Source organism: Chrysochloris asiatica, unplaced genomic scaffold (genome assembly GCF_000296735.1).
Source record: "Chrysochloris asiatica unplaced genomic scaffold, ChrAsi1.0 scaffold00007, whole genome shotgun sequence".
In the NCBI taxonomy this organism is placed as follows: domain Eukaryota; kingdom Metazoa; phylum Chordata; class Mammalia; order Afrosoricida; family Chrysochloridae; genus Chrysochloris; species Chrysochloris asiatica.
Genome location: NW_006408525.1, coordinates 22,118,167 through 22,126,389, shown reverse-complemented (window position 1 = coordinate 22,126,389; position 8,223 = coordinate 22,118,167).

Here is an 8,223-nt window from a genome sequence, read left to right as displayed (position 1 = left end):
TTATCATGGTCAACTCTACTTTGAGGAGGCAGCTCTTCCCCAGTTGCATTTTGAGTGCCTTCCAACCTGAGGGGCTCATTTTCCGGCACTATATCTGACAGTGTTTCTCTGCTATTCATAAGGTTTTCAGTTACTAAATATGTGGAAGTAGTTAGAGATAAACGCTAATGCGTCAACACTCCTCTCACCTCCAAAATAAAGCAAATAAGCAATAAAAACAAACAAATAAGGAGCTGCCTCCAGGGTATTCATTACTCTCACAGTATAAAGTTGGCGGATCCTTCCTCTTTCCCACACCTCACGAAGTCACCAGGCATAAGATATGCATGTGCAAAGGCCTCTGAGAATGTAAAAGCCCCATACAAACATAATGGAGCTTTAGTGACACAGTGGTTAAGTGTTTAGCTGCTAACTAAAAGATTGGTGGTTCGGATCCACCAGCCATTCTGTGGAAGAAAGATTTGGCGGTCTATTTTCATAAAGTTTAGTCTTGGAAGCCCTATGTGGAGTTCTACTATATTCTATAGGGTCACTATGAGTTGGAACTGACTTGTTGGCAGCACATCTTTGGGTTTATACAAACATAAGAGAATTTTCTTCTTGTGCCAGATATTAAGTGGCAGAGCTAGAAATTGAGTGCAATCCTCTAACTGGAAGTCAGTGTTCATTTCACCCCACATCAGATACTGAGCAAGGAGACATCTGGTATATGTGTGTTAGGCGAGAGCTGGGGCTGGACCAGTCTAGGATAGCAGGTGAGAGCCTGTGAACCGTGTTAACCTTCTGGGATGGAGGAGGGAGGAGTGTGACCTGGGAAATACAGGCAGATCCTAGTGATTCCTAGACTCAGGATATAGCTGCAGAAAAAACACTGGGATTCCTTCCCCTTGAATATTAAATGTCTCATAACGTTCCCTTCATGCCCCAGATTGTGATGTGAAGCTGAAAAATAGCATTCTATTCCAACATACTGTGGCCCCTTTACTTGGAGATTTGAAATTTTTAACAAGCTTGCTCCAAGCACCTGTCATCAGTAATGGACACTTTGCTCAAAAAGATTGATCACTTCTTGTTAAAAGACCATGGGGCAATAAATTCCCCAAGTCATAATAACTTAGCTTCCAAATCAGGACTCAGTAGACTGTAATTACATCTCTTGAAACTAACTCTGGTCCCTGCTGATTATGACCGGTGACCTGTCACAGTTCTTTGCCTTTACATTTGGGGAAGTTTGTTGAGATTCACAAAAGCAGAACTTGTGGAGTGATTGTGTCCCAGGAAGGAGTCAATGGAAGGGGCCACATGGAGGACCAGAACCATGAATGTTGATCTTGACTGTGGGCAAACTCATATTGCTGCTCTCCCCAGGATCCAGAACATTGAGACTTCAAACACTCTCATTATAGAAATTGAAGCAAATGTAGTTATATCCTTTAATGTTGCATGTTTTTTCTTCTTAAGTCTGACTACTTGAAACAGTTGTGGGGGGATTGAGACTCGTACGTAGATACTTTGATTTAAACATACATCCATGCATACACAACATAGCTGCTAAAGTTAAACATATGCCTATCTTGTTGTTGTTGTTAAGTGCTGTTGAGTCAGTTTCAACTCATAGCGTCCCTATATAGGGTTTCTAAGGAGCAGCTGGTGGATTTCAACCACTGTCCCTGCGCTTAGCAGTCTAACGTTAACACCAGGACTCCTATGGATACCTTATAACCCAACAATTCTCCAGGTAGGTGAAGGAGCTTCAAAAAATTTGTGGCAATTTCCATTTTTTAATGTTTTTAAGTTCCCTTGATATATGCATGGAAATGAGTCAATTTGTCCACCAAAAGTTCTGTTCAATAACATTCATAGCAGCTTTATTTGTAATAGCCAAAAATGGAAACAATTCAAACATCCATTAATAGGTGAATGGATAAACTGGTTGTGGTATAGCCATACAATGGAATAACAAAGATGAATAAAAAATTAATGAACTGATGATACACACAGTGACAAGAATGAATCCCACAGGCATTTTGTTGAATGAAAGAAACCAGACCTTAAAGAGTACATACTGCATACTTTGATTTTATGAAGTTTAAGAACAGGTAAAGCTAGTCAATGTGGATAGAAATCAGAATAGCAATTATTTCTGGAATATTGGTTAGAAAGGGGTAGAAGGAACCTGCAGGGGCACAGCAACATTCTATATCTTGATCTGGATGGAGGTTACATGTGCATATTCATCAAGACTAATACGCTTCAAAAAGAGACTTGTACACATCTGTTTATTGCAGCACTGTTCATAATAACCAAAAGGTGGAAACAACCTAAATTCCCATCAACAGATGAGTGAATAAACAAAATGTGGTACATACATATAATAGAATACTACTCAGGCAGTAAGAGAAATGAGGTGTTATTATATGCTACAGTATGGACAGAACTTGAGGACATTATGCTGAGCAAAATAAGTCAATGCAATCAAAAGGACACATATTGCATGAGCTCACTTATGGAAAAAGACAAGAAAAGGCAAATATATAGATACCAAAGTCTTACTGGTTAATGATGATGGGGAAACCATGTTGATTCAGTGCGGGGTTGGAAGCCTATTTTTATAATTGCTGTCAAGAAGTTGCACACTTGTAAAAAAGTTGAATTGAAAAAAAGTGTGTATTAGATTTACAATAGCAACAGCAAAAAAAAAAAAAAAAGGAGCTGCTGAGGTTGCTTATATACAACCAAACAACCTATAGGATTTGGTTCTTTGGTTAGGAGATTTAGCATCATGGCACATTTCTCAGTTAATTGGTCTATTGATCTGTTTAGTGCTTCTGTTCTATCTCCTAGTTTGTTACATAGTGCCTGGGGTCTTAAAAAACACACTAGCCAAGGCATAGCAATTGGTCTCTATTAACCTGGAGCCATAGAGTCAGGAGAGTCAGGAAGAGGAGGATATAGAATGTGTGGCTAATTGCCTCCATGAACAATTGCCTCCTTTGCCATGAGACCAAAAGAACTAGATGGTGTCTGGCTACCATTACTAAACATTTTGATCAAAGATTCCATAGAAGAGTCCTGATCAAAAGAGGGGAAATGCAGATTTCTTCTACAAGATGGCAGACTAGGCAGTCACATTACACAGACCCTCCAAAATAAAGATATGAGAGACCATATGAAGCAGATACAAATGATAATCCTGAAACCCTGAACTTCAGAGGAAAGGATCGAGAAGTGGGTTGAATACTGACGAGAAGAAGAAGTTGAGCAGGAGTGGCAAGAACGTAGACAGACAGATAAGTTTAACTGCTGGCTGACCTGACTTGGCACGGCTACCTTGAACTGTTGTGAGCAGCACTGGATCCCAGTGGTGGCCTGACAGCATGGATGCACACTGGTTGCTGACAATGAAAAAGGTTTGATGCGCTCTTGTTTCCCACACTCCAGAAGGAGGAGCTATGCCTTTGTGAGCTGGGTGCCAGGTGTACTGCCCAACGTCTGGAGGCAGATGAACTCTGCTTCTTCAGACTGCAAGATATGCAGAGCCAGTCCCCAGCCAGACTTAGGCTAGCAGGAAATCTCATAACCAGTCACCCTGCCCCTAGATTTGTTCTGAGACTGAGCTTCTTCTGGGAACAAAGACCCTGACCTCAGTCACCTTTACGGTCTGCACAAATTACTTCCGAATTGGGTGGCTGAAACACAGATAACATTTAGGTCTATTGGAACCCCGTCTAAGGCCAGGCACACCACTTTCTCATCCTGCCCCCTCCCACCTAATGAAATCTTTAGCTAAAGGAAGCCCCCACTGTTTTCTTTGCTGGCCCCTGCCCTAGTTTTTATTTTATTTTATTCTTGTTATTTCTTTCTTCTTCTTCTTTTCCTTCCCTGTTTTTGTGTCCTTTCTGCAAAACTGACACAGACGCCATGTTTGACTTCCTGAGGCTTCACAAGGAAGGAAAATCAAACTCAGAATCAGCCCAAAGCCAATTCCTGTCAGAGTTCAGACATGCCTCCACCCTTGAACCTTGTTTATTCTATTCTGACATCAACCACCCTCCCACAGCAATTTCTGCTTCACATCTGGGTTTGCTAACCCATTGGAATGGCCACACAGAACTCAAAGACAATACTCATGATGATGGGGTTTATAAAGGAAGTGAACAGGGTATGCTTCAGGATCAGACACAATTCAGGATGCAGCAGTTCTCCAGTCAGGAACACCTCTTCCCTGCTATACTGCAGCCATGCCTCCCTCTTATCTTCATCCTCTCAGCCATGTGGCAAGTGTTAAGAAGCTCCTTTTGTGGTGGTAGTTGTGTGCTGATGAGTTAGGTCCGACTTGTAGCCTGTATAGGCTTCCAAGGCTGTAAATCTTTACGAAGCAAAAAGCCTCATCTGTCTCCCACAGACTGACTGGTTGATTCAAACTGCTAACCTTATGGTTAGCAGCCCAGTTTATAATCTATTACCTTACTGAAATTTGGTAGACAACTATCTGTCCGACTGACTGGAAGAAATCCATATTTGTGCCCATTACAAAGAGAGGTGACCCAATGGAATGTGGAAATCATCGGACAATCTCTTTGATATCTCAAGCAAGTAAAGTTTTGCTAAAGGTAATACAGAAATGGCTACAATCATACATTGACAGAGAACTTCCAGAGGTTCAAACTGGATTCAGAAGAGACCGTGGAATGAGAGATACCATTGCTGATGTCTGGTAGATCTTGGCTGAAAGCAGAGACTATCAGAAAGATGTTTACATATGCTTTATTGACTACGCAAAGGCTTTTGATTGTGTGGATCATGACAAACTATGGACAACATTGAGAAGTATGAGTGTTCCAGAATACTTAATTGTACTTCTGAGAAATCTGTACCTGGACCAAGAAGCAGTTGTTCGAACAGAACATGGGAACACTGAATGTTTTAAAATTGGGAAAGGTGTGCGACAAGGTTGTGTTCTTTCACCATACTTATTCAACCTGTATGCTGAGCAAATAGTACGAGAAGCTGGGTTCTATGAAGAAAACCGTGGCATCAGGATTGGAGGAAGACTCATTAACGACCTGTGATATGCAGATGATACAACCTTGCTTGCTGAAAGTGAAGAGGACTTGAAACATTTACTGATGAAGATCAAAGAGCACAGCCTTCAGTATGGGTTGCATCTCAATGTCAGGAAAACAAAAATCTTCACCACTGGACCAATAAACAACATTCTTATCAACAGAGAAAAGATTGAAGTTGTCAAGGACTTCATTCTTCTTGGATCAACTATCAACACTCATGGAAGCAGCAATCAAGAGATCAGACGATGTATTGCATTGGGCAAATCTGCTGTACAGGAACTTTTTAAACTGTTGAAGAGCAGAGATGTCAGCTTAAGGACTAAGGTGTGCCTGACCCAAGCCATGGTATTGTCAATAACCTCATATGGATGCGAAAGCTGGACAGTGAATAAGGAAGATCATAGAAGAATTGATGCCTTTGAGATGTGGTGTTGGAGGAGAATACTAAAAGTGCCATGGACTGCCAAAAGAACCAATAGATGTGTTTTGGAAGAAGTGCAGCCAGAGTGCTCCTTGGAGGCCAGGATGGCTAAGCTTTGGACATATTGTCAGGAGGGAACAGTTGCTGGAGAAGGATGTCATGCTGGGTAAGATGGAGGATCAGAAAAAAAGAGGAAGACCCCCCAACGAGATGGATCAGCCAGGTGGCATCATTGATGACGTCAAGTGTGGCAGCGGTAGTGAGGTTGGCCCAGGATTGGATATTGTTTCGTTCTGCTGTGCATGGGGTCACTATGAGTTGGTTCCGACTCGATGGCACCTGATAACAACAACAACAACCCTACTGAGACTCACAAAACTCCTTTAGCTGGTCTTTAAATGCCCAAGTAGCACATTTTTGCAAGCCAGCCTCTTGTCCATAGGCACTCAACTTCACTAGGTCCATGGGCCAGGAAGCCTGCAGTTGTATAATCGCTACATATCCTCGATTTTCTAGAGATCTCACATGCTCCACTAATGGCTTTTCTTTCCTGGTGGTCCTGGGATTCTCTGTTCTTATTTCCAAAGCAGCTTGTATTCAACCTAGAGCAATGGCAAAACAGACCAATCCTGATGTTAGAGTCCCTTATTTACATGGTCCCACCCAATAATTTGGAATTCTAGTGTGGCTCTGTGGATCAGCACTGGATTGTGAACCACAAGGTCAGCAGTTCAAACCCACCAGCTTCTCTTCAGAAACCCTATACAGGGTCACTACAAGTCAGAACTGACTTGACAGCACTTAACAACAATAAGAACATCCAATAATTTGGTGGGAGTTAAAAAGATTTTGAATAGATGAAACATACCAAGTAAATTCACAGTATAAGTTCTCTGCCTTCCCTTTGTCATTTCTTCTGTTTTTCCTTTCACTCCCTTTTTTCTTCTTGTTTTGATTTTTCTTTTGACTATTCTCATCTTTCTCTTTCCTTCTTACCTCTTCCTAGTTTTTAAAGTGTTTTTTCTTTTACTTTTCTCTTTCAAGATTTTATTTTCTTTTCCTTTTTTTCTCTTTTTAGTTAGTATACTATTTTTTTTTTCTTGATGCTGCCTTTGTTTTTTACTTTCGCTGTTTATTTTTTCTTGTGTGTGTATTTTCTTCTTGCCCAACCAAATGGGTACCCATGTAGCCCAACCAGAGAAATACCCTCTGCAGTCCCACCCACGGGACAAAAACCACTACCAGCACCTGTAATATCTGATCATCAATAGACAGCAGCCAGCAACAGCCAGACCCACCCTGAACTCAACTGCATGACCATCAAACAGAATACTGCACATTCTCCTATTTTCTAATCACCATGAGGCAAGTTGTGAGCACCTAAGAACATACCAACCTATAATCATTCATTAAAAACAAATAACCATGATATAGAGCCAGAAAACACTTCAAAGGAAGAAAAGGTATTGAATTATCTGATAAAGCATTTAAAATAATTATAATTTAGTACTACCACTCATCTGTCAGTTTGTTGGAATGTGATGGCTTACGTGTTCCTGTAATTCTGGAAGCTATGCCACCAGTATTTTAAATACCAGCAGGGTTATCCATGGTTGGCAGATTTCAGCTGAGATTCCAGACTAAGACAGGCATTATTGATAAGTATCAATTGATTGCTGTCATTTCACAGTGTGTTTTGTGAGGTGCTGCTTGTGTCTTTGTTCTGTGCTGAGTACTAAATCTGAATGATTTTCCTCTCTTTTCTTTTGATGAGAGTGTTTATTTTCTTTGATGTTATTTTGTAACTTATTCATTTCTTCACCAGTTTAAAACATTCTGTTTCATACGGAAACTGCTTGACTTCCTCACTATTTAGAAATTCTATAACTACACTAGTCCCTCTTTTTATTTGGTAGTTATCTTCATCATGAATTTCTATTTCTGGTTCCCTATTTTCAGTCTTGTAGGTTTGTTTTGCTGTGGATCCTTCTACATCTGGATTGATTTCTGGGTAGGATTTTTTTTATGTCAGTCTCAGGCTAGTCTCTGTTCAAAGAATTCCCTTTAGCACTCCCCTCCCCCAAATTTGGTCTGGTTGTTTCAAGGTCCTTTAATTTCCATTTGTCTGGAAATACCCTAGTTTTGCCATCATATTTGAGGAACAGTTTACTGGGTGTATGACTTTTGACAGGCAATTCTTTTTCTTTCTTTCATAGTTCTCTATATATCATCCCATTGTCTTCTTGCTTACGTGGTTTCTGTGAGAAATCATAGCTTAGTCTAATTGGTTCTATTTTGTAGGTAACATTTTGTTTTTCTCAAGTTACTCTCAGAATTCTTTCCTTGTCATTGGTTTTGGAAAGTTTGATTATGATATGTCTTGGTGATGTCTTTTGAGGTCTATCCTGTTTGGGGTACATTCAGTTTCTTGAATGTTAATCTTCTTGTCTTTGGTGATGTTGTTGTTAAGTGCTGTTGAGTCAGTTCTGACTCATAGCAACTCCTGTATAGGGTTTCCAGGGAGCAGCTGATGAGTTTTGAACAACCGAACTTGTGGTTCAAATGGATCTTTTTTTGGTCCAGTGCTTATCCTACAGCACCCAACAACTCTTCAATAGTTTTCTCTGAGATTTCATTTGTCTATTCCTGTTCTGGAATTCTGATCACCCATAAGTTATTCCTTTTGATAGTGTCCCACATGAATCTTTGGCTTTCTTCTGATTTTTTTTCTCC